We start from the raw sequence: 25894 nt of genomic DNA, 5'->3' as shown, positions 1-25894 counted from the left end.
CATGAACACAAAACAACACACAGGGAACAGAGGAGCTTGACAGACACACACTAAGTTATCTGAGAGTCCCATTTTCAGCTGCAGAGAACAATCACATCAGGGAAGTCGATGTGCAGGCTCAACATCAGCCTCTCAAGCCGACTCTCTGGTAAAATAGGGGAAACGTATGGTTCCAGCACCTATATAACACATATTTGTCACAGGGACTGTGGCTTACGGCCACACCGCCCTGAACACGCCCGATCTCGTCCGATCTCGGAAGCCAAGCAGGGTCGGGCCTGGTTAGTACTTGGATGGGAGACCGCTTGGGAATACCAGGTGCTGTAAGCATTTTTCTCTCTGCATGTCTTTTGTTGAAACATCTGATGATCACCCTGTGATCCATCTTGCTGATCCTGGATCTGCTGAGATGTCCCAGGTCATGGTTGCCTTTGATCCTCATACATTTAACTTTGTCCTGACAAAGGAGCAGTTCCAAAAAGTCAAACAGGGACTGCCTTTGCATTTGACGCAGTCAAACTGCATGCGCCTGGAGAAGCCAAAAGGCTTACAGCACCTGGTATTCGCAGGCGGTCTCCCATCCAAGTACTAACCAGGCCCGACTCTGCTTAGCTTCTGAGATAAAACTCTGGCTTTTAGTCTGCGAAAAGAGAGTGAAAGTGAACTCCACTTTGAGATGGCTCTGGGATTGGGCCAACTGGGAGAATTGCTTGAAAAAAACCTCTACACCAAATGAGCGGTCAGAACAAAGCCTCAAGACCCCTAGTCTTTTGCACAGAGTAAAAGACAAAGCAGCCACTGAATAGGGCCCGATTGTTCCTACCTGGTCGGCCGAGGAGCAAGTGTCTCAACCAAGCAAAGCTCACCATGGGGAAGGTGGCTATGCCAACTGGCCTGATGCACTGCTCCCGCAGTGTCAAATACTCGTACTCTGGTTTCTCTTCATAACGTACAAGTCTTTCGCCTTTTACTAAAGACTTCCGTGGAGAGCAACATTAATGAGTTGTTTCTATTTTTGGAAGGCTTTACCTTTGCGGGTGAAGCCCATTCTGTCTGTGCAAAGGAAATCTTCTTGCTGTGCCGAGTGACTTCTCGGAGTAGAGTCACCCTATGTGTTGAGACCGTGCCCATGTTCAAAGCTGGAGGCGCTAAATTGTTGTTTGAATGGTGCTCAGTGGAGCGGGCGGGAGTGCAAAGTTGTACCATCTGAAACGGCTGAAGAGTGCTCACTGCAGCGGGTGGGCGGAGGTGCAAAGTGACGCTTTGTAGGCGAAAAAAGAGCACCGCCACAAGTGCGCATTGTGCCAGGAAGGGCCCTCGGACGTGAAACAGTGGAGGGTTATCGCTTCTCGGCCTTTTGGCTAAGATCAAGTGTAGTATCTGTTCTTATCAGTTTAATATCTGATACGTCCTCTATATGAGGACTACATATTAAATGGATTTTTAGGCACAGGGGTTGAAAAAGGGGCTTGCTCCGTTCACTCCACGCATCGACCCGGTACTGCGGTGCCGCCGGGAACGGTGCACTCTTCCCAACTCTTGTGAAATAACAAAACCAGCGGTACAGGGTGGTAGTTTCAGGGAGCCGTTGTATTCTGACTTCTAACATAGAACTATAATGTTTAGAAAAGACGCAGCTTATGAGCATGTCGTGGGATTGAGCTTCCCTGGTTTCTCTGTATGACCATGAACACAAAACAACACACAGGGAACAGAGGAGCTTGACACACACACACTTAGTTATCTGAGAGTCCCATTTTCAGCTGCAGAGAACAATCACATCAGGGAAGTCGATGTGCAGGCTCAACATCAGCCTCTCAAGCCGACTCTCTGGTAAAATAGGGGAAACGTATGGTTCCAGCACCTATATAACACATATTTGTCACAGGGACTGTGGCTTACGGCCACACCGCCCTGAACACGCCCGATCTCGTCCGATCTCGGAAGCCAAGCAGGGTCGGGCCTGGTTAGTACTTGGATGGGAGACCGCTTGGGAATACCAGGTGCTGTAAGCATTTTTCTCTCTGCATGTCTTTTGTTGAAACATCTGATGATCACCCTGTGATCCATCTTGCTGATCCTGGATCTGCTGAGATGTCCCAGGTCATGGTTGCCTTTGATCCTCATACATTTAACTTTGTCCTGACAAAGGAGCAGTTCCAAAAAGTCAAACAGGGACTGCCTTTGCATTTGACGCAGTCAAACTGCATGCGCCTGGAGAAGCCAAAAGGCTTACAGCACCTGGTATTCGCAGGCGGTCTCCCATCCAAGTACTAACCAGGCCCGACTCTGCTTAGCTTCTGAGATAAAACTCTGGCTTTTAGTCTGCGAAAAGAGAGTGAAAGTGAACTCCACTTTGAGATGGCTCTGGGATTGGGCCAACTGGGAGAATTGCTTGAAAAAAACCTCTACACCAAATGAGCGGTCAGAACAAAGCCTCAAGACCCCTAGTCTTTTGCACAGAGTAAAAGACAAAGCAGCCACTGAATAGGGCCCGATTGTTCCTACCTGGTCGGCCGAGGAGCAAGTGTCTCAACCAAGCAAAGCTCACCATGGGGAAGGTGGCTATGCCAACTGGCCTGATGCACTGCTCCCGCAGTGTCAAATACTCGTACTCTGGTTTCTCTTCATAACGTACAAGTCTTTCGCCTTTTACTAAAGACTTCCGTGGAGAGCAACATTAATGAGTTGTTTCTATTTTTGGAAGGCTTTACCTTTGCGGGTGAAGCCCATTCTGTCTGTGCAAAGGAAATCTTCTTGCTGTGCCGAGTGACTTCTCGGAGTAGAGTCACCCTATGTGTTGAGACCGTGCCCATGTTCAAAGCTGGAGGCGCTAAATTGTTGTTTGAATGGTGCTCAGTGGAGCGGGCGGGAGTGCAAAGTTGTACCATCTGAAACGGCTGAAGAGTGCTCACTGCAGCGGGTGGGCGGAGGTGCAAAGTGACGCTTTGTAGGCGAAAAAAGAGCACCGCCACAAGTGCGCATTGTGCCAGGAAGGGCCCTCGGACGTGAAACAGTGGAGGGTTATCGCTTCTCGGCCTTTTGGCTAAGATCAAGTGTAGTATCTGTTCTTATCAGTTTAATATCTGATACGTCCTCTATATGAGGACTACATATTAAATGGATTTTTAGGCACAGGGGTTGACAAAGGGGCTTGCTCCGTTCACTCCACGCATCGACCCGGTACTGCGGTGCCGCCGGGAACGGTGCACTCTTCCCAACTCTTGTGAAATAACAAAACCAGCGGTACAGGGTGGTAGTTTCAGGGAGCCGTTGTATTCTGACTTCTAACATAGAACTATAATGTTTAGAAAAGACGCAGCTTATGAGCATGTCGTGGGATTGAGCTTCCCTGGTTTCTCTGTATGACCATGAACACAAAACAACACACAGGGAACAGAGGAGCTTGACACACACACACTAAGTTATCTGAGAGTCCCATTTTCAGCTGCAGAGAACAATCACATCAGGGAAGTCGATGTGCAGGCTCAACATCAGCCTCTCAAGCCGACTCTCTGGTAAAATAGGGGAAACGTATGGTTCCAGCACCTATATAACACATATTTGTCACAGGGACTGTGGCTTACGGCCACACCGCCCTGAACACGCCCGATCTCGTCCGATCTCGGAAGCCAAGCAGGGTCGGGCCTGGTTAGTACTTGGATGGGAGACCGCTTGGGAATACCAGGTGCTGTAAGCATTTTTCTCTCTGCATGTCTTTTGTTGAAACATCTGATGATCACCCTGTGATCCATCTTGCTGATCCTGGATCTGCTGAGATGTCCCAGGTCATGGTTGCCTTTGATCCTCATACATTTAACTTTGTCCTGACAAAGGAGCAGTTCCAAAAAGTCAAACAGGGACTGCCTTTGCATTTGACGCAGTCAAACTGCATGCGCCTGGAGAAGCCAAAAGGCTTACAGCACCTGGTATTCGCAGGCGGTCTCCCATCCAAGTACTAACCAGGCCCGACTCTGCTTAGCTTCTGAGATAAAACTCTGGCTTTTAGTCTGCGAAAAGAGAGTGAAAGTGAACTCCACTTTGAGATGGCTCTGGGATTGGGCCAACTGGGAGAATTGCTTGAAAAAAACCTCTACACCAAATGAGCGGTCAGAACAAAGCCTCAAGACCCCTAGTCTTTTGCACAGAGTAAAAGACAAAGCAGCCACTGAATAGGGCCCGATTGTTCCTACCTGGTCGGCCGAGGAGCAAGTGTCTCAACCAAGCAAAGCTCACCATGGGGAAGGTGGCTATGCCAACTGGCCTGATGCACTGCTCCCGCAGTGTCAAATACTCGTACTCTGGTTTCTCTTCATAACGTACAAGTCTTTCGCCTTTTACTAAAGACTTCCGTGGAGAGCAACATTAATGAGTTGTTTCTATTTTTGGAAGGCTTTACCTTTGCGGGTGAAGCCCATTCTGTCTGTGCAAAGGAAATCTTCTTGCTGTGCCGAGTGACTTCTCGGAGTAGAGTCACCCTATGTGTTGAGACCGTGCCCATGTTCAAAGCTGGAGGCGCTAAATTGTTGTTTGAATGGTGCTCAGTGGAGCGGGCGGGAGTGCAAAGTTGTACCATCTGAAACGGCTGAAGAGTGCTCACTGCAGCGGGTGGGCGGAGGTGCAAAGTGACGCTTTGTAGGCGAAAAAAGAGCACCGCCACAAGTGCGCATTGTGCCAGGAAGGGCCCTCGGACGTGAAACAGTGGAGGGTTATCGCTTCTCGGCCTTTTGGCTAAGATCAAGTGTAGTATCTGTTCTTATCAGTTTAATATCTGATACGTCCTCTATATGAGGACTACATATTAAATGGATTTTTAGGCACAGGGGTTGAAAAAGGGGCTTGCTCCGTTCACTCCACGCATCGACCCGGTACTGCAGTGCCGCCGGGAACGGTGCACTCTTCCCAACTCTTGTGAAATAACAAAACCAGCGGTACAGGGTGGTAGTTTCAGGGAGCCGTTGTATTCTGACTTCTAACATAGAACTATAATGTTTAGAAAAGACGCAGCTTATGAGCATGTCGTGGGATTGAGCTTCCCTGGTTTCTCTGTATGACCATGAACACAAAACAACACACAGGGAACAGAGGAGCTTGACAGACACACACTAAGTTATCTGAGAGTCCCATTTTCAGCTGCAGAGAACAATCACATCAGGGAAGTCGATGTGCAGGCTCAACATCAGCCTCTCAAGCCGACTCTCTGGTAAAATAGGGGAAACGTATGGTTCCAGCACCTATATAACACATATTTGTCACAGGGACTGTGGCTTACGGCCACACCGCCCTGAACACGCCCGATCTCGTCCGATCTCGGAAGCCAAGCAGGGTCGGGCCTGGTTAGTACTTGGATGGGAGACCGCTTGGGAATACCAGGTGCTGTAAGCATTTTTCTCTCTGCATGTCTTTTGTTGAAACATCTGATGATCACCCTGTGATCCATCTTGCTGATCCTGGATCTGCTGAGATGTCCCAGGTCATGGTTGCCTTTGATCCTCATACATTTAACTTTGTCCTGACAAAGGAGCAGTTCCAAAAAGTCAAACAGGGACTGCCTTTGCATTTGACGCAGTCAAACTGCATGCGCCTGGAGAAGCCAAAAGGCTTACAGCACCTGGTATTCGCAGGCGGTCTCCCATCCAAGTACTAACCAGGCCCGACTCTGCTTAGCTTCTGAGATAAAACTCTGGCTTTTAGTCTGCGAAAAGAGAGTGAAAGTGAACTCCACTTTGAGATGGCTCTGGGATTGGGCCAACTGGGAGAATTGCTTGAAAAAAACCTCTACACCAAATGAGCGGTCAGAACAAAGCCTCAAGACCCCTAGTCTTTTGCACAGAGTAAAAGACAAAGCAGCCACTGAATAGGGCCCGATTGTTCCTACCTGGTCGGCCGAGGAGCAAGTGTCTCAACCAAGCAAAGCTCACCATGGGGAAGGTGGCTATGCCAACTGGCCTGATGCACTGCTCCCGCAGTGTCAAATACTCGTACTCTGGTTTCTCTTCATAACGTACAAGTCTTTCGCCTTTTACTAAAGACTTCCGTGGAGAGCAACATTAATGAGTTGTTTCTATTTTTGGAAGGCTTTACCTTTGCGGGTGAAGCCCATTCTGTCTGTGCAAAGGAAATCTTCTTGCTGTGCCGAGTGACTTCTCGGAGTAGAGTCACCCTATGTGTTGAGACCGTGCCCATGTTCAAAGCTGGAGGCGCTAAATTGTTGTTTGAATGGTGCTCAGTGGAGCGGGCGGGAGTGCAAAGTTGTACCATCTGAAACGGCTGAAGAGTGCTCACTGCAGCGGGTGGGCGGAGGTGCAAAGTGACGCTTTGTAGGCGAAAAAAGAGCACCGCCACAAGTGCGCATTGTGCCAGGAAGGGCCCTCGGACGTGAAACAGTGGAGGGTTATCGCTTCTCGGCCTTTTGGCTAAGATCAAGTGTAGTATCTGTTCTTATCAGTTTAATATCTGATACGTCCTCTATATGAGGACTACATATTAAATGGATTTTTAGGCACAGGGGTTGAAAAAGGGGCTTGCTCCGTTCACTCCACGCATCGACCCGGTACTGCGGTGCCGCCGGGAACGGTGCACTCTTCCCAACTCTTGTGAAATAACAAAACCAGCGGTACAGGGTGGTAGTTTCAGGGAGCCGTTGTATTCTGACTTCTAACATAGAACTATAATGTTTAGAAAAGACGCAGCTTATGAGCATGTCGTGGGATTGAGCTTCTCTGGTTTCTCTGTATGACCATGAACACAAAACAACACACAGGGAACAGAGGAGCTTGACAGACACACACTAAGTTATCTGAGAGTCCCATTTTCAGCTGCAGAGAACAATCACATCAGGGAAGTCGATGTGCAGGATCAACATCAGCCTCTCAAGCCGACTCTCTGGTAAAATAGGGGAAACGTATGGTTCCAGCACCTATATAACACATATTTGTCACAGGGACAGTGGCTTCCGGCCACACCGCCCTGAACACGTCCGATCTCGGAAGCCAAGCAGGGTCGGGCCTGGTTAGTACTTGGATGGGAGACCGCTTGGGAATACCAGGTGCTGTAAGCATTTTTCTCTCTGCATGTCTTTTGTTGAAACATCTGATGATCACCCTGTGATCCATCTTGCTGATCCTGGATCTGCTGAGATGTCCCAGGTCATGGTTGCCTTTGATCCTCATACATTTAACTTTGTCCTGACAAAGGAGCAGTTCCAAAAAGTCAAACAGGGACTGCCTTTGCATTTGACGCAGTCAAACTGCATGCGCCTGGAGAAGCCAAAAGGCTTACAGCACCTGGTATTCGCAGGCGGTCTCCCATCCAAGTACTAACCAGGCCCGACTCTGCTTAGCTTCTGAGATAAAACTCTGGCTTTTAGTCTGCGAAAAGAGAGTGAAAGTGAACTCCACTTTGAGATGGCTCTGGGATTGGGCCAACTGGGAGAATTGCTTGAAAAAAACCTCTACACCAAATGAGCGGTCAGAACAAAGCCTCAAGACCCCTAGTCTTTTGCACAGAGTAAAAGACAAAGCAGCCACTGAATAGGGCCCGATTGTTCCTACCTGGTCGGCCGAGGAGCAAGTGTCTCAACCAAGCAAAGCTCACCATGGGGAAGGTGGCTATGCCAACTGGCCTGATGCACTGCTCCCGCAGTGTCAAATACTCGTACTCTGGTTTCTCTTCATAACGTACAAGTCTTTCGCCTTTTACTAAAGACTTCCGTGGAGAGCAACATTAATGAGTTGTTTCTATTTTTGGAAGGCTTTACCTTTGCGGGTGAAGCCCATTCTGTCTGTGCAAAGGAAATCTTCTTGCTGTGCCGAGTGACTTCTCGGAGTAGAGTCACCCTATGTGTTGAGACCGTGCCCATGTTCAAAGCTGGAGGCGCTAAATTGTTGTTTGAATGGTGCTCAGTGGAGCGGGCGGGAGTGCAAAGTTGTACCATCTGAAACGGCTGAAGAGTGCTCACTGCAGCGGGTGGGCGGAGGTGCAAAGTGACGCTTTGTAGGCGAAAAAAGAGCACCGCCACAAGTGCGCATTGTGCCAGGAAGGGCCCTCGGACGTGAAACAGTGGAGGGTTATCGCTTCTCGGCCTTTTGGCTAAGATCAAGTGTAGTATCTGTTCTTATCAGTTTAATATCTGATACGTCCTCTATATGAGGACTACATATTAAATGGATTTTTAGGCACAGGGGTTGACAAAGGGGCTTGCTCCGTTCACTCCACGCATCGACCCGGTACTGCGGTGCCGCCGGGAACGGTGCACTCTTCCCAACTCTTGTGAAATAACAAAACCAGCGGTACAGGGTGGTAGTTTCAGGGAGCCGTTGTATTCTGACTTCTAACATAGAACTATAATGTTTAGAAAAGACGCAGCTTATGAGCATGTCGTGGGATTGAGCTTCCCTGGTTTCTCTGTATGACCATGAACACAAAACAACACACAGGGAACAGAGGAGCTTGACAGACACACACTAAGTTATCTGAGAGTCCCATTTTCAGCTGCAGAGAACAATCACATCAGGGAAGTCGATGTGCAGGCTCAACATCAGCCTCTCAAGCCGACTCTCTGGTAAAATAGGGGAAACGTATGGTTCCAGCACCTATATAACACATATTTGTCACAGGGACTGTGGCTTACGGCCACACCGCCCTGAACACGCCCGATCTCGTCCGATCTCGGAAGCCAAGCAGGGTCGGGCCTGGTTAGTACTTGGATGGGAGACCGCTTGGGAATACCAGGTGCTGTAAGCATTTTTCTCTCTGCATGTCTTTTGTTGAAACATCTGATGATCACCCTGTGATCCATCTTGCTGATCCTGGATCTGCTGAGATGTCCCAGGTCATGGTTGCCTTTGATCCTCATACATTTAACTTTGTCCTGACAAAGGAGCAGTTCCAAAAAGTCAAACAGGGACTGCCTTTGCATTTGACGCAGTCAAACTGCATGCGCCTGGAGAAGCCAAAAGGCTTACAGCACCTGGTATTCGCAGGCGGTCTCCCATCCAAGTACTAACCAGGCCCGACTCTGCTTAGCTTCTGAGATAAAACTCTGGCTTTTAGTCTGCGAAAAGAGAGTGAAAGTGAACTCCACTTTGAGATGGCTCTGGGATTGGGCCAACTGGGAGAATTGCTTGAAAAAAACCTCTACACCAAATGAGCGGTCAGAACAAAGCCTCAAGACCCCTAGTCTTTTGCACAGAGTAAAAGACAAAGCAGCCACTGAATAGGGCCCGATTGTTCCTACCTGGTCGGCCGAGGAGCAAGTGTCTCAACCAAGCAAAGCTCACCATGGGGAAGGTGGCTATGCCAACTGGCCTGATGCACTGCTCCCGCAGTGTCAAATACTCGTACTCTGGTTTCTCTTCATAACGTACAAGTCTTTCGCCTTTTACTAAAGACTTCCGTGGAGAGCAACATTAATGAGTTGTTTCTATTTTTGGAAGGCTTTACCTTTGCGGGTGAAGCCCATTCTGTCTGTGCAAAGGAAATCTTCTTGCTGTGCCGAGTGACTTCTCGGAGTAGAGTCACCCTATGTGTTGAGACCGTGCCCATGTTCAAAGCTGGAGGCGCTAAATTGTTGTTTGAATGGTGCTCAGTGGAGCGGGCGGGAGTGCAAAGTTGTACCATCTGAAACGGCTGAAGAGTGCTCACTGCAGCGGGTGGGCGGAGGTGCAAAGTGACGCTTTGTAGGCGAAAAAAGAGCACCGCCACAAGTGCGCATTGTGCCAGGAAGGGCCCTCGGACGTGAAACAGTGGAGGGTTATCGCTTCTCGGCCTTTTGGCTAAGATCAAGTGTAGTATCTGTTCTTATCAGTTTAATATCTGATACGTCCTCTATATGAGGACTACATATTAAATGGATTTTTAGGCACAGGGGTTGACAAAGGGGCTTGCTCCGTTCACTCCACGCATCGACCCGGTACTGCGGTGCCGCCGGGAACGGTGCACTCTTCCCAACTCTTGTGAAATAACAAAACCAGCGGTACAGGGTGGTAGTTTCAGGGAGCCGTTGTATTCTGACTTCTAACATAGAACTATAATGTTTAGAAAAGACGCAGCTTATGAGCATGTCGTGGGATTGAGCTTCCCTGGTTTCTCTGTATGACCATGAACACAAAACAACACACAGGGAACAGAGGAGCTTGACAGACACACACTAAGTTATCTGAGAGTCCCATTTTCAGCTGCAGAGAACAATCACATCAGGGAAGTCGATGTGCAGGCTCAACATCAGCCTCTCAAGCCGACTCTCTGGTAAAATAGGGGAAACGTATGGTTCCAGCACCTATATAACACATATTTGTCACAGGGACTGTGGCTTACGGCCACACCGCCCTGAACACGCCCGATCTCGTCCGATCTCGGAAGCCAAGCAGGGTCGGGCCTGGTTAGTACTTGGATGGGAGACCGCTTGGGAATACCAGGTGCTGTAAGCATTTTTCTCTCTGCATGTCTTTTGTTGAAACATCTGATGATCACCCTGTGATCCATCTTGCTGATCCTGGATCTGCTGAGATGTCCCAGGTCATGGTTGCCTTTGATCCTCATACATTTAACTTTGTCCTGACAAAGGAGCAGTTCCAAAAAGTCAAACAGGGACTGCCTTTGCATTTGACGCAGTCAAACTGCATGCGCCTGGAGAAGCCAAAAGGCTTACAGCACCTGGTATTCGCAGGCGGTCTCCCATCCAAGTACTAACCAGGCCCGACTCTGCTTAGCTTCTGAGATAAAACTCTGGCTTTTAGTCTGCGAAAAGAGAGTGAAAGTGAACTCCACTTTGAGATGGCTCTGGGATTGGGCCAACTGGGAGAATTGCTTGAAAAAAACCTCTACACCAAATGAGCGGTCAGAACAAAGCCTCAAGACCCCTAGTCTTTTGCACAGAGTAAAAGACAAAGCAGCCACTGAATAGGGCCCGATTGTTCCTACCTGGTCGGCCGAGGAGCAAGTGTCTCAACCAAGCAAAGCTCACCATGGGGAAGGTGGCTATGCCAACTGGCCTGATGCACTGCTCCTGCAGTGTCAAATACTCGTACTCTGGTTTCTCTTCATAACGTACAAGTCTTTCGCCTTTTACTAAAGACTTCCGTGGAGAGCAACATTAATGAGTTGTTTCTATTTTTGGAAGGCTTTACCTTTGCGGGTGAAGCCCATTCTGTCTGTGCAAAGGAAATCTTCTTGCTGTGCCGAGTGACTTCTCGGAGTAGAGTCACCCTATGTGTTGAGACCGTGCCCATGTTCAAAGCTGGAGGCGCTAAATTGTTGTTTGAATGGTGCTCAGTGGAGCGGGCGGGAGTGCAAAGTTGTACCATCTGAAACGGCTGAAGAGTGCTCACTGCAGCGGGTGGGCGGAGGTGCAAAGTGACGCTTTGTAGGCGAAAAAAGAGCACCGCCACAAGTGCGCATTGTGCCAGGAAGGGCCCTCGGACGTGAAACAGTGGAGGGTTATCGCTTCTCGGCCTTTTGGCTAAGATCAAGTGTAGTATCTGTTCTTATCAGTTTAATATCTGATACGTCCTCTATATGAGGACTACATATTAAATGGATTTTTAGGCACAGGGGTTGAAAAAGGGGCTTGCTCCGTTCACTCCACGCATCGAACCGGTACTGCAGTGCCGCCGGGAACGGTGCACTCTTCCCAACTCTTGTGAAATAACAAAACCAGCGGTACAGGGTGGTAGTTTCAGGGAGCCGTTGTATTCTGACTTCTAACATAGAACTATAATGTTTAGAAAAGACGCAGCTTATGAGCATGTCGTGGGATTGAGCTTCCCTGGTTTCTCTGTATGACCATGAACACAAAACAACACACAGGGAACAGAGGAGCTTGACACACACACACTAAGTTATCTGAGAGTCCCATTTTCAGCTGCAGAGAACAATCACATCAGGGAAGTCGATGTGCAGGCTCAACATCAGCCTCTCAAGCCGACTCTCTGGTAAAATAGGGGAAACGTATGGTTCCAGCACCTATATAACACATATTTGTCACAGGGACTGTGGCTTACGGCCACACCGCCCTGAACACGCCCGATCTCGTCCGATCTCGGAAGCCAAGCAGGGTCGGGCCTGGTTAGTACTTGGATGGGAGACCGCTTGGGAATACCAGGTGCTGTAAGCATTTTTCTCTCTGCATGTCTTTTGTTGAAACATCTGATGATCACCCTGTGATCCATCTTGCTGATCCTGGATCTGCTGAGATGTCCCAGGTCATGGTTGCCTTTGATCCTCATACATTTAACTTTGTCCTGACAAAGGAGCAGTTCCAAAAAGTCAAACAGGGACTGCCTTTGCATTTGACGCAGTCAAACTGCATGCGCCTGGAGAAGCCAAAAGGCTTACAGCACCTGGTATTCGCAGGCGGTCTCCCATCCAAGTACTAACCAGGCCCGACTCTGCTTAGCTTCTGAGATAAAACTCTGGCTTTTAGTCTGCGAAAAGAGAGTGAAAGTGAACTCCACTTTGAGATGGCTCTGGGATTGGGCCAACTGGGAGAATTGCTTGAAAAAAACCTCTACACCAAATGAGCGGTCAGAACAAAGCCTCAAGACCCCTAGTCTTTTGCACAGAGTAAAAGACAAAGCAGCCACTGAATAGGGCCCGATTGTTCCTACCTGGTCGGCCGAGGAGCAAGTGTCTCAACCAAGCAAAGCTCACCATGGGGAAGGTGGCTATGCCAACTGGCCTGATGCACTGCTCCCGCAGTGTCAAATACTCGTACTCTGGTTTCTCTTCATAACGTACAAGTCTTTCGCCTTTTACTAAAGACTTCCGTGGAGAGCAACATTAATGAGTTGTTTCTATTTTTGGAAGGCTTTACCTTTGCGGGTGAAGCCCATTCTGTCTGTGCAAAGGAAATCTTCTTGCTGTGCCGAGTGACTTCTCGGAGTAGAGTCACCCTATGTGTTGAGACCGTGCCCATGTTCAAAGCTGGAGGCGCTAAATTGTTGTTTGAATGGTGCTCAGTGGAGCGGGCGGGAGTGCAAAGTTGTACCATCTGAAACGGCTGAAGAGTGCTCACTGCAGCGGGTGGGCGGAGGTGCAAAGTGACGCTTTGTAGGCGAAAAAAGAGCACCGCCACAAGTGCGCATTGTGCCAGGAAGGGCCCTCGGACGTGAAACAGTGGAGGGTTATCGCTTCTCGGCCTTTTGGCTAAGATCAAGTGTAGTATCTGTTCTTATCAGTTTAATATCTGATACGTCCTCTATATGAGGACTACATATTAAATGGATTTTTAGGCACAGGGGTTGAAAAAGGGGCTTGCTCCGTTCACTCCACGCATCGACCCGGTACTGCGGTGCCGCCGGGAACGGTGCACTCTTCCCAACTCTTGTGAAATAACAAAACCAGCGGTACAGGGTGGTAGTTTCAGGGAGCCGTTGTATTCTGACTTCTAACATAGAACTATAATGTTTAGAAAAGACGCAGCTTATGAGCATGTCGTGGGATTGAGCTTCCCTGGTTTCTCTGTATGACCATGAACACAAAACAACACACAGGGAACAGAGGAGCTTGACACACACACACTAAGTTATCTGAGAGTCCCATTTTCAGCTGCAGAGAACAATCACATCAGGGAAGTCGATGTGCAGGCTCAACATCAGCCTCTCAAGCCGACTCTCTGGTAAAATAGGGGAAACGTATGGTTCCAGCACCTATATAACACATATTTGTCACAGGGACTGTGGCTTACGGCCACACCGCCCTGAACACGCCCGATCTCGTCCGATCTCGGAAGCCAAGCAGGGTCGGGCCTGGTTAGTACTTGGATGGGAGACCGCTTGGGAATACCAGGTGCTGTAAGCATTTTTCTCTCTGCATGTCTTTTGTTGAAACATCTGATGATCACCCTGTGATCCATCTTGCTGATCCTGGATCTGCTGAGATGTCCCAGGTCATGGTTGCCTTTGATCCTCATACATTTAACTTTGTCCTGACAAAGGAGCAGTTCCAAAAAGTCAAACAGGGACTGCCTTTGCATTTGACGCAGTCAAACTGCATGCGCCTGGAGAAGCCAAAAGGCTTACAGCACCTGGTATTCGCAGGCGGTCTCCCATCCAAGTACTAACCAGGCCCGACTCTGCTTAGCTTCTGAGATAAAACTCTGGCTTTTAGTCTGCGAAAAGAGAGTGAAAGTGAACTCCACTTTGAGATGGCTCTGGGATTGGGCCAACTGGGAGAATTGCTTGAAAAAAACCTCTACACCAAATGAGCGGTCAGAACAAAGCCTCAAGACCCCTAGTCTTTTGCACAGAGTAAAAGACAAAGCAGCCACTGAATAGGGCCCGATTGTTCCTACCTGGTCGGCCGAGGAGCAAGTGTCTCAACCAAGCAAAGCTCACCATGGGGAAGGTGGCTATGCCAACTGGCCTGATGCACTGCTCCCGCAGTGTCAAATACTCGTACTCTGGTTTCTCTTCATAACGTACAAGTCTTTCGCCTTTTACTAAAGACTTCCGTGGAGAGCAACATTAATGAGTTGTTTCTATTTTTGGAAGGCTTTACCTTTGCGGGTGAAGCCCATTCTGTCTGTGCAAAGGAAATCTTCTTGCTGTGCCGAGTGACTTCTCGGAGTAGAGTCACCCTATGTGTTGAGACCGTGCCCATGTTCAAAGCTGGAGGCGCTAAATTGTTGTTTGAATGGTGCTCAGTGGAGCGGGCGGGAGTGCAAAGTTGTACCATCTGAAACGGCTGAAGAGTGCTCACTGCAGCGGGTGGGCGGAGGTGCAAAGTGACGCTTTGTAGGCGAAAAAAGAGCACCGCCACAAGTGCGCATTGTGCCAGGAAGGGCCCTCGGACGTGAAACAGTGGAGGGTTATCGCTTCTCGGCCTTTTGGCTAAGATCAAGTGTAGTATCTGTTCTTATCAGTTTAATATCTGATACGTCCTCTATATGAGGACTACATATTAAATGGATTTTTAGGCACAGGGGTTGACAAAGGGGCTTGCTCCGTTCACTCCACGCATCGACCCGGTACTGCGGTGCCGCCGGGAACGGTGCACTCTTCCCAACTCTTGTGAAATAACAAAACCAGCGGTACAGGGTGGTAGTTTCAGGGAGCCGTTGTATTCTGACTTCTAACATAGAACTATAATGTTTAGAAAAGACGCAGCTTATGAGCATGTCGTGGGATTGAGCTTCCCTGGTTTCTCTGTATGACCATGAACACAAAACAACACACAGGGAACAGAGGAGCTTGACACACACACACTAAGTTATCTGAGAGTCCCATTTTCAGCTGCAGAGAACAATCACATCAGGGAAGTCGATGTGCAGGCTCAACATCAGCCTCTCAAGCCGACTCTCTGGTAAAATAGGGGAAACGTATGGTTCCAGCACCTATATAACACATATTTGTCACAGGGACTGTGGCTTACGGCCACACCGCCCTGAACACGCCCGATCTCGTCCGATCTCGGAAGCCAAGCAGGGTCGGGCCTGGTTAGTACTTGGATGGGAGACCGCTTGGGAATACCAGGTGCTGTAAGCATTTTTCTCTCTGCATGTCTTTTGTTGAAACATCTGATGATCACCCTGTGATCCATCTTGCTGATCCTGGATCTGCTGAGATGTCCCAGGTCATGGTTGCCTTTGATCCTCATACATTTAACTTTGTCCTGACAAAGGAGCAGTTCCAAAAAGTCAAACAGGGACTGCCTTTGCATTTGACGCAGTCAAACTGCATGCGCCTGGAGAAGCCAAAAGGCTTACAGCACCTGGTATTCGCAGGCGGTCTCCCATCCAAGTACTAACCAGGCCCGACTCTGCTTAGCTTCTGAGATAAAACTCTGGCTTTTAGTCTGCGAAAAGAGAGTGAAAGTGAACTCCACTTTGAGATGGCTCTGGGATTGGGCCAACTGGGAGAATTGCTTGAAAAAAACCTCTACACCAAATGAGCGGTCAGAACAAAGCCTCAAGACCCCTAGTCTTTTGCACAGAGTAAAAGACAAAGCAGCCACTGAATAGGGCCCGATTGTTCCTACCTGGTCGGCCGAGGAGCAAGTGTCTCAACCAAGCAAAGCTCACCATGGGGAAGGTGGCTATGCCAACTGGCCTGATGCACTGCTCCCGCAGTGTCAAATACTCGTACTCTGGTTTCTCTTCATAACGTACAAGTCTTTCGCCTTTTACTAAAGACTTCCGTGGAGAGCAACATTAATGAGTTGTTTCTATTTTTGGAAGGCTTTACCTTTGCGGGTGAAGCCCATTCTGTCTGTGCAAAGGAAATCTTCTTGCTGTGCCGAGTGACTTCTCGGAGTAGAGTCACCCTATGTGTTGAGACCGTGCCCATGTTCAAAGCTGGAGGCGCTAAATTGTTGTTTGAATGGTGCTCAGTGGAGCGGGCGGGAGTGCAAAGTTGTACCATCTGAAACGGCTGAAGAGTGCTCACTGCAGCGGGTGGGCGGAGGTGCAAAGTGACGCTTTGTAGGCGAAAAAAGAGCACCGCCACAAGTGCGCATTGTGCCAGGAAGGGCCCTCGGACGTGAAACAGTGGAGGGTTATCGCTTCTCGGCCTTTTGGCTAAGATCAAGTGTAGTATCTGTTCTTATCAGTTTAATATCTGATACGTCCTCTATATGAGGACTACATATTAAATGGATTTTTAGGCACAGGGGTTGACAAAGGGGCTTGCTCCGTTCACTCCACGCATCGACCCGGTACTGCGGTGCCGCCGGGAACGGTGCACTCTTCCCAACTCTTGTGAAATAACAAAACCAGCGGTACAGGGTGGTAGTTTCAGGGAGCCGTTGTATTCTGACTTCTAACATAGAACTATAATGTTTAGAAAAGACGCAGCTTATGAGCATGTCGTGGGATTGAGCTTCCCTGGTTTCTCTGTATGACCATGAACACAAAACAACACACAGGGAACAGAGGAGCTTGACAGACACACACTAAGTTATCTGAGAGTCCCATTTTCAGCTGCAGAGAACAATCACATCAGGGAAGTCGATGTGCAGGCTCAACATCAGCCTCTCAAGCCGACTCTCTGGTAAAATAGGGGAAACGTATGGTTCCAGCACCTATATAACACATATTTGTCACAGGGACTGTGGCTTACGGCCACACCGCCCTGAACACGCCCGATCTCGTCCGATCTCGGAAGCCAAGCAGGGTCGGGCCTGGTTAGTACTTGGATGGGAGACCGCTTGGGAATACCAGGTGCTGTAAGCATTTTTCTCTCTGCATGTCTTTTGTTGAAACATCTGATGATCACCCTGTGATCCATCTTGCTGATCCTGGATCTGCTGAGATGTCCCAGGTCATGGTTGCCTTTGATCCTCATACATTTAACTTTGTCCTGACAAAGGAGCAGTTCCAAAAAGTCAAACAGGGACTGCCTTTGCATTTGACGCAGTCAAACTGCATGCGCCTGGAGAAGCCAAAAGGCTTACAGCACCTGGTATTCGCAGGCGGTCTCCCATCCAAGTACTAACCAGGCCCGACTCTGCTTAGCTTCTGAGATAAAACTCTGGCTTTTAGTCTGCGAAAAGAGAGTGAAAGTGAACTCCACTTTGAGATGGCTCTGGGATTGGGCCAACTGGGAGAATTGCTTGAAAAAAACCTCTACACCAAATGAGCGGTCAGAACAAAGCCTCAAGACCCCTAGTCTTTTGCACAGAGTAAAAGACAAAGCAGCCACTGAATAGGGCCCGATTGTTCCTACCTGGTCGGCCGAGGAGCAAGTGTCTCAACCAAGCAAAGCTCACCATGGGGAAGGTGGCTATGCCAACTGGCCTGATGCACTGCTCCCGCAGTGTCAAATACTCGTACTCTGGTTTCTCTTCATAACGTACAAGTCTTTCGCCTTTTACTAAAGACTTCCGTGGAGAGCAACATTAATGAGTTGTTTCTATTTTTGGAAGGCTTTACCTTTGCGGGTGAAGCCCATTCTGTCTGTGCAAAGGAAATCTTCTTGCTGTGCCGAGTGACTTCTCGGAGTAGAGTCACCCTATGTGTTGAGACCGTGCCCATGTTCAAAGCTGGAGGCGCTAAATTGTTGTTTGAATGGTGCTCAGTGGAGCGGGCGGGAGTGCAAAGTTGTACCATCTGAAACGGCTGAAGAGTGCTCACTGCAGCGGGTGGGCGGAGGTGCAAAGTGACGCTTTGTAGGCGAAAAAAGAGCACCGCCACAAGTGCGCATTGTGCCAGGAAGGGCCCTCGGACGTGAAACAGTGGAGGGTTATCGCTTCTCGGCCTTTTGGCTAAGATCAAGTGTAGTATCTGTTCTTATCAGTTTAATATCTGATACGTCCTCTATATGAGGACTACATATTAAATGGATTTTTAGGCACAGGGGTTGAAAAAGGGGCTTGCTCCGTTCACTCCACGCATCGACCCGGTACTGCGGTGCCGCCGGGAACGGTGCACTCTTCCCAACTCTTGTGAAATAACAAAACCAGCGGTACAGGGTGGTAGTTTCAGGGAGCCGTTGTATTCTGACTTCTAACATAGAACTATAATGTTTAGAAAAGACGCAGCTTATGAGCATGTCGTGGGATTGAGCTTCCCTGGTTTCTCTGTATGACCATGAACACAAAACAACACACAGGGAACAGAGGAGCTTGACAGACACACACTAAGTTATCTGAGAGTCCCATTTTCAGCTGCAGAGAACAATCACATCAGGGAAGTCGATGTGCAGGCTCAACATCAGCCTCTCAAGCCGACTCTCTGGTAAAATAGGGGAAACGTATGGTTCCAGCACCTATATAACACATATTTGTCACAGGGACTGTGGCTTACGGCCACACCGCCCTGAACACGCCCGATCTCGTCCGATCTCGGAAGCCAAGCAGGGTCGGGCCTGGTTAGTACTTGGATGGGAGACTGCTTGGGAATACCAGGTGCTGTAAGCATTTTTCTCTCTGCATGTCTTTTGTTGAAACATCTGATGATCACCCTGTGATCCATCTTGCTGATCCTGGATCTGCTGAGATGTCCCAGGTCATGGTTGCCTTTGATCCTCATACATTTAACTTTGTCCTGACAAAGGAGCAGTTCCAAAAAGTCAAACAGGGACTGCCTTTGCATTTGACGCAGTCAAACTGCATGCGCCTGGAGAAGCCAAAAGGCTTACAGCACCTGGTATTCGCAGGCGGTCTCCCATCCAAGTACTAACCAGGCCCGACTCTGCTTAGCTTCTGAGATAAAACTCTGGCTTTTAGTCTGCGAAAAGAGAGTGAAAGTGAACTCCACTTTGAGATGGCTCTGGGATTGGGCCAACTGGGAGAATTGCTTGAAAAAAACCTCTACACCAAATGAGCGGTCAGAACAAAGCCTCAAGACCCCTAGTCTTTTGCACAGAGTAAAAGACAAAGCAGCCACTGAATAGGGCCCGATTGTTCCTACCTGGTCGGCCGAGGAGCAAGTGTCTCAACCAAGCAAAGCTCACCATGGGGAAGGTGGCTATGCCAACTGGCCTGATGCACTGCTCCCGCAGTGTCAAATACTCGTACTCTGGTTTCTCTTCATAACGTACAAGTCTTTCGCCTTTTACTAAAGACTTCCGTGGAGAGCAACATTAATGAGTTGTTTCTATTTTTGGAAGGCTTTACCTTTGCGGGTGAAGCCCATTCTGTCTGTGCAAAGGAAATCTTCTTGCTGTGCCGAGTGACTTCTCGGAGTAGAGTCACCCTATGTGTTGAGACCGTGCCCATGTTCAAAGCTGGAGGCGCTAAATTGTTGTTTGAATGGTGCTCAGTGGAGCGGGCGGGAGTGCAAAGTTGTACCATCTGAAACGGCTGAAGAGTGCTCACTGCAGCGGGTGGGCGGAGGTGCAAAGTGACGCTTTGTAGGCGAAAAAAGAGCACCGCCACAAGTGCGCATTGTGCCAGGAAGGGCCCTCGGACGTGAAACAGTGGAGGGTTATCGCTTCTCGGCCTTTTGGCTAAGATCAAGTGTAGTATCTGTTCTTATCAGTTTAATATCTGATACGTCCTCTATATGAGGACTACATATTAAATGGATTTTTAGGCACAGGGGTTGACAAAGGGGCTTGCTCCGTTCACTCCACGCATCGACCCGGTACTGCGGTGCCGCCGGGAACGGTGCACTCTTCCCAACTCTTGTGAAATAACAAAACCAGCGGTACAGGGTGGTAGTTTCAGGGAGCCGTTGTATTCTGACTTCTAACATAGAACTATAATGTTTAGAAAAGACGCAGCTTATGAGCATGTCGTGGGATTGAGCTTCCCTGGTTTCTCTGTATGACCATGAACACAAAACAACACACAGGGAACAGAGGAGCTTGACAGACACACACTAAGTTATCTGAGAGTCCCATTTTCAGCTGCAGAGAACAATCACATCAGGGAAGTCGATGTGCAGGCTCAACATCAGCCTCTCAAGCCGACTCTCTGGTAAAATAGGGGAAACGTATGGTTCCAGCACCTATATAACACATATTTGTCACAGGGACTGTGGCTTACGGCCACACCGCCCTGAACACGCCCGATCTCGTCCGATCTCGGAAGCCAAGCAGGGTCGGGCCTGGTTAGTACTTGGATGGGAGACCGCTTGGGAATACCAGGTGCTGTAAGCATTTTTCTCTCTGCATGTCTTTTGTTGAAACATCTGATGATCACCCTGTGATCCATCTTGCTGATCCTGGATCTGCTGAGATGTCCCAGGTCATGGTTGCCTTTGATCCTCATACATTTAACTTTGTCCTGACAAAGGAGCAGTTCCAAAAAGTCAAACAGGGACTGCCTTTGCATTTGACGCAGTCAAACTGCATGCGCCTGGAGAAGCCAAAAGGCTTACAGCACCTGGTATTCGCAGGCGGTCTCCCATCCAAGTACTAACCAGGCCCGACTCTGCTTAGCTTCTGAGATAAAACTCTGGCTTTTAGTCTGCGAAAAGAGAGTGAAAGTGAACTCCACTTTGAGATGGCTCTGGGATTGGGCCAACTGGGAGAATTGCTTGAAAAAAACCTCTACACCAAATGAGCGGTCAGAACAAAGCCTCAAGACCCCTAGTCTTTTGCACAGAGTAAAAGACAAAGCAGCCACTGAATAGGGCCCGATTGTTCCTACCTGGTCGGCCGAGGAGCAAGTGTCTCAACCAAGCAAAGCTCACCATGGGGAAGGTGGCTATGCCAACTGGCCTGATGCACTGCTCCCGCAGTGTCAAATACTCGTACTCTGGTTTCTCTTCATAACGTACAAGTCTTTCGCCTTTTACTAAAGACTTCCGTGGAGAGCAACATTAATGAGTTGTTTCTATTTTTGGAAGGCTTTACCTTTGCGGGTGAAGCCCATTCTGTCTGTGCAAAGGAAATCTTCTTGCTGTGCCGAGTGACTTCTCGGAGTAGAGTCACCCTATGTGTTGAGACCGTGCCCATGTTCAAAGCTGGAGGCGCTAAATTGTTGTTTGAATGGTGCTCAGTGGAGCGGGCGGGAGTGCAAAGTTGTACCATCTGAAACGGCTGAAGAGTGCTCACTGCAGCGGGTGGGCGGAGGTGCAAAGTGACGCTTTGTAGGCGAAAAAAGAGCACCGCCACAAGTGCGCATTGTGCCAGGAAGGGCCCTCGGACGTGAAACAGTGGAGGGTTATCGCTTCTCGGCCTTTTGGCTAAGATCAAGTGTAGTATCTGTTCTTATCAGTTTAATATCTGATACGTCCTCTATATGAGGACTACATATTAAATGGATTTTTAGGCACAGGGGTTGAAAAAGGGGCTTGCTCCGTTCACTCCACGCATCGACCCGGTACTGCAGTGCCGCCGGGAACGGTGCACTCTTCCCAACTCTTGTGAAATAACAAAACCAGCGGTACAGGGTGGTAGTTTCAGGGAGCCGTTGTATTCTGACTTCTAACATAGAACTATAATGTTTAGAAAAGACGCAGCTTATGAGCATGTCGTGGGATTGAGCTTCCCTGGTTTCTCTGTATGACCATGAACACAAAACAACACACAGGGAACAGAGGAGCTTGACAGACACACACTAAGTTATCTGAGAGTCCCATTTTCAGCTGCAGAGAACAATCACATCAGGGAAGTCGATGTGCAGGCTCAACATCAGCCTCTCAAGCCGACTCTCTGGTAAAATAGGGGAAACGTATGGTTCCAGCACCTATATAACACATATTTGTCACAGGGACTGTGGCTTACGGCCACACCGCCCTGAACACGCCCGATCTCGTCCGATCTCGGAAGCCAAGCAGGGTCGGGCCTGGTTAGTACTTGGATGGGAGACCGCTTGGGAATACCAGGTGCTGTAAGCATTTTTCTCTCTGCATGTCTTTTGTTGAAACATCTGATGATCACCCTGTGATCCATCTTGCTGATCCTGGATCTGCTGAGATGTCCCAGGTCATGGTTGCCTTTGATCCTCATACATTTAACTTTGTCCTGACAAAGGAGCAGTTCCAAAAAGTCAAACAGGGACTGCCTTTGCATTTGACGCAGTCAAACTGCATGCGCCTGGAGAAGCCAAAAGGCTTACAGCACCTGGTATTCGCAGGCGGTCTCCCATCCAAGTACTAACCAGGCCCGACTCTGCTTAGCTTCTGAGATAAAACTCTGGCTTTTAGTCTGCGAAAAGAGAGTGAAAGTGAACTCCACTTTGAGATGGCTCTGGGATTGGGCCAACTGGGAGAATTGCTTGAAAAAAACCTCTACACCAAATGAGCGGTCAGAACAAAGCCTCAAGACCCCTAGTCTTTTGCACAGAGTAAAAGACAAAGCAGCCACTGAATAGGGCCCGATTGTTCCTACCTGGTCGGCCGAGGAGCAAGTGTCTCAACCAAGCAAAGCTCACCATGGGGAAGGTGGCTATGCCAACTGGCCTGATGCACTGCTCCTGCAGTGTCAAATACTCGTACTCTGGTTTCTCTTCATAACGTACAAGTCTTTCGCCTTTTACTAAAGACTTCCGTGGAGAGCAACATTAATGAGTTGTTTCTATTTTTGGAAGGCTTTACCTTTGCGGGTGAAGCCCATTCTGTCTGTGCAAAGGAAATCTTCTTGCTGTGCCGAGTGACTTCTCGGAGTAGAGTCACCCTATGTGTTGAGACCGTGCCCATGTTCAAAGCTGGAGGCGCTAAATTGTTGTTTGAATGGTGCTCAGTGGAGCGGGCGGGAGTGCAAAGTTGTACCATCTGAAACGGCTGAAGAGTGCTCACTGCAGCGGGTGGGCGGAGGTGCAAAGTGACGCTTTGTAGGCGAAAAAAGAGCACCGCCACAAGTGCGCATTGTGCCAGGAAGGGCCCTCGGACGTGAAACAGTGGAGGGTTATCGCTTCTCGGCCTTTTGGCTAAGACTGCGATCGCCTCCTTTGGGTGGACTATTTTATGCCTTTTCGGCATTAAATTTTTCTCGCTTTGGAGGTTCTTTTTTGCGTTCGATCAAAGTATTCCAAGTCGTTTGTAGTTGGAGTTCTTTGTCTTTAAATTTTCTTGTATTACCTTTTTTTTTTTTCCAGGTTTTTGCTTTTTGAACCAGTTTCAGCTGAAACAGGGTCGGTGTCGGTGTTCCATTTTTTTAGAGGAAGGTAAGTATCCCTTTTTAGTACCTTTTCATCCACTTTTTACTCTTTTATTGGGCTTTTAGTGTGATATATATTTTTGTTCTTTTAAGCATTTTATTTAAAAACTGTTTGTGGTGCCTCCATCATGTCGGCAAACTATGCTGGCATGAGGAGGCACCACAGCGCTAGATTTTTATTTAAAGAAAAAGAAGGAAAGCTTATAGAGATGTCCAGATTGGACTTCTCTCGGAAGCTAATTCAAAACATATTGAACTTCAAGCCAGACGATTTGAATTGCATCCTGTCATTGCCTTTTAACAAAGGTTTCGATGTAAGTTTTCGCACTGCAGCTTTGCTGCAGGAGTTTTGGATGAGATTTGGTAATGTGCAAGCCCAGTTTTCTGCGTTTACTGTTGAGAAACTTACTGACAATACTCTGAAGACAGTAATTGTCAGAATGTTCAATGAAATGGTGAACGCAGAAGATATCTGTATATGGTTGGGAAGATTCTGCACTGTTAAAGGCCAGGCAATGAAGGTGAGGGATGCTGACGGCATCTGGAACTGCGCCTGGAGGGTCCCCATCCAACAATGGCAAGACCCCCAGGGCTTCCAGGGCCTGAAACATCTCCCATCAATGATTGTCTTGGGAGAAAACAGAGGCTACATCCACTACCAGGGACAGCCCAAACTCTGCCGCAAATGTGGGGAGCACGGGCACCTGGTGGAGGCCTGCACGAAGGTGTTTTGTGGCAAATGTAGAGGAATCGGTCACACCTTCGAAGAGTGTACGAATGGCAGAAAGTGCAATCTCTGTGGAGAATCAAACCACCTCTTCAGAGATTGCCCAAAATCCTTTGCCAACAAATTGAAATCCAAAAAAACGCGGGAAGGAAATGGAGGGCAGACCGAGGCAGTTAACGAGCTACTTGAAACAGCTGGGCTGGAAAATTCAAACTTCCCGCCAAAATCCCTGAATGGTGGACAGCCGTCAGGTGAGGCCGAGGAGGGGGAGGGGCCTGCTACACCCCCACCAATGGAGAGTTCTGGAGAGGAGGAGGAGGAGGTGGTGCAGGCAGAAGGCGGAGCTAGTTCAGAATGTGAAGAAGTCCAATCACAGGATGATAGCGAGGATGCCTCCCTCCCAGATGCCCAGCAAACAAAGAGGCTTGCATCAGAATTGTCCTCTGATTCTCCTATAGTCTCAGAGAAGAGGGGAAGAGCTGGGACTACCTCAGACAGTTCATCTGTGGAGGAGCCCAGAGTCTTCCCCTCCAATTCACCAAATGAGGTCTCTTTTTTAAATGTAGTTCTGCAATCAACCCCTAGAGACTCAAAGTTTAACAAAACCTTGCAACAGAGGCCAACCCCCAGAGTCCGACCGGGGAATAGAGCTCAACACCCTCGCCTCTCACCTGTAGAAGTGAAGGAAGAGCTCCGTTCACAAGAAATTACATAACTGCTTTTAAGACATTTTAAATGTTTTAACCCTCATTTAGTCTTTTAAGATGTCATACCTGTTGTTTTTAACCATACTCATGACACTCACTCTCTCAACTATTAATGTGAGAAGTGTAAAGTCGAAAGTTAGAGCCCAGAGTGTTTTATCCTTTCTTAGTTTCTTTTAAGTCAGATGTTCTTTTAATACAGGAATGCGGCCTACCGTTTTTAAAGCACTACAGACAGTGGGAGGAGATGTGGCCACGGACATCATTGTGGAGTGGATCCAACCAAAACAAAAATGATGGAGTGGCCATTTTGATCAAAAACCCTCAGGTTCTGGTGAAGGGCAGCACTGTGGTGAGAGACGGACGGGCACTTTTAGCACATTTGACTTTTATGGGACAAGATTTTAACCTCTTAAATATTTATGGCTTTAACGAAAAAAATGACCGGTATGACCTTTTAGAAGACCTGCAGTCCCACATGCTAGGTAGGGCACCACTAGTTTTAGGGGGTGATTTTAACTGTATTTTAAGCAGGAGTGACAGAAAAAGAGCAGGGGAATTTTTTAAAGTTGACAAAACATCGGTTTTATTACAGGGCATATGCAAGGATTTTAAACTTCAGGACTGTTTTAAAAGCATGCATCCCAGAGAGGAGGGCTTCACCTGGTTCAGTGGTGATGGCACCAGAGCCTCTCGTATAGACTACCTTTTTACACGGGACTGCCCACCAACCGATGCTAGATTGAACCCCGTTTTCTTTTCCGATCACCTGATGCTTTCCTGCACCCTATCACTCTCTTCGGGTGTGACTTCCGGAAGTGGTCTGTGGAAACTAAACTGCTCCCTTTTAAAAGAAAATGAAATAGTTAGTCAGTACCGGGAGCAGTACCACGAGTGGCAGACCCTTCAAGACTTTTACGATACACGTGCACACTGGTGGGAAATGGTGAAGGAAAAGACCCAGACTTTCTTTAGAC

At 48.5% G+C, this 25894-nt stretch overlaps 40 non-coding genes and 2 pseudogenes across 40 annotated transcripts; all 42 read left to right on the top strand.

Moving 5' to 3' along the window:
• LOC142388029 (NLR family CARD domain-containing protein 3-like) overlaps window positions 1–25894 on the top strand; it is a 483074-nt pseudogene that overhangs the window by 85112 nt on the left and 372068 nt on the right.
• Window positions 212–330, top strand: LOC142374856 (5S ribosomal RNA). The gene has a single exon (XR_012768823.1). It is a non-coding gene; the product is annotated as a 5S ribosomal RNA (ribosomal RNA).
• LOC142371462 (U5 spliceosomal RNA) lies at window positions 927–1039 on the top strand. The gene has a single exon (XR_012768041.1). It is a non-coding gene; the product is annotated as a U5 spliceosomal RNA (small nuclear RNA).
• LOC142369328 (U2 spliceosomal RNA) lies at window positions 1342–1532 on the top strand. The gene has a single exon (XR_012767584.1). It is a non-coding gene; the product is annotated as a U2 spliceosomal RNA (small nuclear RNA).
• Window positions 1897–2015, top strand: LOC142374843 (5S ribosomal RNA). The gene has a single exon (XR_012768819.1). It is a non-coding gene; the product is annotated as a 5S ribosomal RNA (ribosomal RNA).
• On the top strand, window positions 2612–2724 carry LOC142371454 (U5 spliceosomal RNA). The gene has a single exon (XR_012768040.1). It is a non-coding gene; the product is annotated as a U5 spliceosomal RNA (small nuclear RNA).
• LOC142369513 (U2 spliceosomal RNA) lies at window positions 3027–3217 on the top strand. The gene has a single exon (XR_012767622.1). It is a non-coding gene; the product is annotated as a U2 spliceosomal RNA (small nuclear RNA).
• Window positions 3582–3700, top strand: LOC142374839 (5S ribosomal RNA). The gene has a single exon (XR_012768818.1). It is a non-coding gene; the product is annotated as a 5S ribosomal RNA (ribosomal RNA).
• Window positions 4297–4409, top strand: LOC142371450 (U5 spliceosomal RNA). The gene has a single exon (XR_012768039.1). It is a non-coding gene; the product is annotated as a U5 spliceosomal RNA (small nuclear RNA).
• Window positions 4712–4902, top strand: LOC142368163 (U2 spliceosomal RNA). The gene has a single exon (XR_012767277.1). It is a non-coding gene; the product is annotated as a U2 spliceosomal RNA (small nuclear RNA).
• Window positions 5267–5385, top strand: LOC142374834 (5S ribosomal RNA). Its single transcript, XR_012768817.1, has one exon. It is a non-coding gene; the product is annotated as a 5S ribosomal RNA (ribosomal RNA).
• Window positions 5982–6094, top strand: LOC142371444 (U5 spliceosomal RNA). Its single transcript, XR_012768038.1, has one exon. It is a non-coding gene; the product is annotated as a U5 spliceosomal RNA (small nuclear RNA).
• Window positions 6397–6587, top strand: LOC142369321 (U2 spliceosomal RNA). The gene has a single exon (XR_012767582.1). It is a non-coding gene; the product is annotated as a U2 spliceosomal RNA (small nuclear RNA).
• LOC142401353 (5S ribosomal RNA) lies at window positions 6952–7060 on the top strand (annotated as a pseudogene).
• On the top strand, window positions 7657–7769 carry LOC142371438 (U5 spliceosomal RNA). The gene has a single exon (XR_012768037.1). It is a non-coding gene; the product is annotated as a U5 spliceosomal RNA (small nuclear RNA).
• On the top strand, window positions 8072–8262 carry LOC142369507 (U2 spliceosomal RNA). Its single transcript, XR_012767621.1, has one exon. It is a non-coding gene; the product is annotated as a U2 spliceosomal RNA (small nuclear RNA).
• Window positions 8627–8745, top strand: LOC142374827 (5S ribosomal RNA). Its single transcript, XR_012768816.1, has one exon. It is a non-coding gene; the product is annotated as a 5S ribosomal RNA (ribosomal RNA).
• On the top strand, window positions 9342–9454 carry LOC142371432 (U5 spliceosomal RNA). Its single transcript, XR_012768034.1, has one exon. It is a non-coding gene; the product is annotated as a U5 spliceosomal RNA (small nuclear RNA).
• On the top strand, window positions 9757–9947 carry LOC142369500 (U2 spliceosomal RNA). Its single transcript, XR_012767620.1, has one exon. It is a non-coding gene; the product is annotated as a U2 spliceosomal RNA (small nuclear RNA).
• LOC142374821 (5S ribosomal RNA) lies at window positions 10312–10430 on the top strand. Its single transcript, XR_012768815.1, has one exon. It is a non-coding gene; the product is annotated as a 5S ribosomal RNA (ribosomal RNA).
• LOC142371427 (U5 spliceosomal RNA) lies at window positions 11027–11139 on the top strand. The gene has a single exon (XR_012768033.1). It is a non-coding gene; the product is annotated as a U5 spliceosomal RNA (small nuclear RNA).
• On the top strand, window positions 11442–11632 carry LOC142369787 (U2 spliceosomal RNA). The gene has a single exon (XR_012767705.1). It is a non-coding gene; the product is annotated as a U2 spliceosomal RNA (small nuclear RNA).
• Window positions 11997–12115, top strand: LOC142374809 (5S ribosomal RNA). Its single transcript, XR_012768812.1, has one exon. It is a non-coding gene; the product is annotated as a 5S ribosomal RNA (ribosomal RNA).
• On the top strand, window positions 12712–12824 carry LOC142371419 (U5 spliceosomal RNA). The gene has a single exon (XR_012768031.1). It is a non-coding gene; the product is annotated as a U5 spliceosomal RNA (small nuclear RNA).
• Window positions 13127–13317, top strand: LOC142369313 (U2 spliceosomal RNA). The gene has a single exon (XR_012767579.1). It is a non-coding gene; the product is annotated as a U2 spliceosomal RNA (small nuclear RNA).
• LOC142374803 (5S ribosomal RNA) lies at window positions 13682–13800 on the top strand. The gene has a single exon (XR_012768811.1). It is a non-coding gene; the product is annotated as a 5S ribosomal RNA (ribosomal RNA).
• Window positions 14397–14509, top strand: LOC142371414 (U5 spliceosomal RNA). Its single transcript, XR_012768030.1, has one exon. It is a non-coding gene; the product is annotated as a U5 spliceosomal RNA (small nuclear RNA).
• On the top strand, window positions 14812–15002 carry LOC142369493 (U2 spliceosomal RNA). Its single transcript, XR_012767619.1, has one exon. It is a non-coding gene; the product is annotated as a U2 spliceosomal RNA (small nuclear RNA).
• LOC142374798 (5S ribosomal RNA) lies at window positions 15367–15485 on the top strand. The gene has a single exon (XR_012768810.1). It is a non-coding gene; the product is annotated as a 5S ribosomal RNA (ribosomal RNA).
• LOC142371402 (U5 spliceosomal RNA) lies at window positions 16082–16194 on the top strand. The gene has a single exon (XR_012768027.1). It is a non-coding gene; the product is annotated as a U5 spliceosomal RNA (small nuclear RNA).
• Window positions 16497–16687, top strand: LOC142369487 (U2 spliceosomal RNA). Its single transcript, XR_012767618.1, has one exon. It is a non-coding gene; the product is annotated as a U2 spliceosomal RNA (small nuclear RNA).
• On the top strand, window positions 17052–17170 carry LOC142374793 (5S ribosomal RNA). The gene has a single exon (XR_012768809.1). It is a non-coding gene; the product is annotated as a 5S ribosomal RNA (ribosomal RNA).
• LOC142371396 (U5 spliceosomal RNA) lies at window positions 17767–17879 on the top strand. The gene has a single exon (XR_012768024.1). It is a non-coding gene; the product is annotated as a U5 spliceosomal RNA (small nuclear RNA).
• LOC142369307 (U2 spliceosomal RNA) lies at window positions 18182–18372 on the top strand. Its single transcript, XR_012767570.1, has one exon. It is a non-coding gene; the product is annotated as a U2 spliceosomal RNA (small nuclear RNA).
• On the top strand, window positions 18737–18855 carry LOC142375767 (5S ribosomal RNA). The gene has a single exon (XR_012769047.1). It is a non-coding gene; the product is annotated as a 5S ribosomal RNA (ribosomal RNA).
• Window positions 19452–19564, top strand: LOC142371393 (U5 spliceosomal RNA). Its single transcript, XR_012768023.1, has one exon. It is a non-coding gene; the product is annotated as a U5 spliceosomal RNA (small nuclear RNA).
• Window positions 19867–20057, top strand: LOC142369471 (U2 spliceosomal RNA). Its single transcript, XR_012767616.1, has one exon. It is a non-coding gene; the product is annotated as a U2 spliceosomal RNA (small nuclear RNA).
• Window positions 20422–20540, top strand: LOC142374787 (5S ribosomal RNA). Its single transcript, XR_012768807.1, has one exon. It is a non-coding gene; the product is annotated as a 5S ribosomal RNA (ribosomal RNA).
• LOC142371386 (U5 spliceosomal RNA) lies at window positions 21137–21249 on the top strand. The gene has a single exon (XR_012768022.1). It is a non-coding gene; the product is annotated as a U5 spliceosomal RNA (small nuclear RNA).
• LOC142368158 (U2 spliceosomal RNA) lies at window positions 21552–21742 on the top strand. Its single transcript, XR_012767276.1, has one exon. It is a non-coding gene; the product is annotated as a U2 spliceosomal RNA (small nuclear RNA).
• On the top strand, window positions 22107–22225 carry LOC142374782 (5S ribosomal RNA). The gene has a single exon (XR_012768806.1). It is a non-coding gene; the product is annotated as a 5S ribosomal RNA (ribosomal RNA).
• On the top strand, window positions 22822–22934 carry LOC142371379 (U5 spliceosomal RNA). The gene has a single exon (XR_012768021.1). It is a non-coding gene; the product is annotated as a U5 spliceosomal RNA (small nuclear RNA).

The sequence above is a fragment of the Odontesthes bonariensis genome, chromosome 2 (assembly GCF_027942865.1).
Source record: "Odontesthes bonariensis isolate fOdoBon6 chromosome 2, fOdoBon6.hap1, whole genome shotgun sequence".
NCBI lineage: Eukaryota > Metazoa > Chordata > Actinopteri > Atheriniformes > Atherinopsidae > Odontesthes > Odontesthes bonariensis.
Note: the sequence above shows the minus strand (reverse complement) of the source record. Positions and strands in the feature narration are given on the sequence as shown.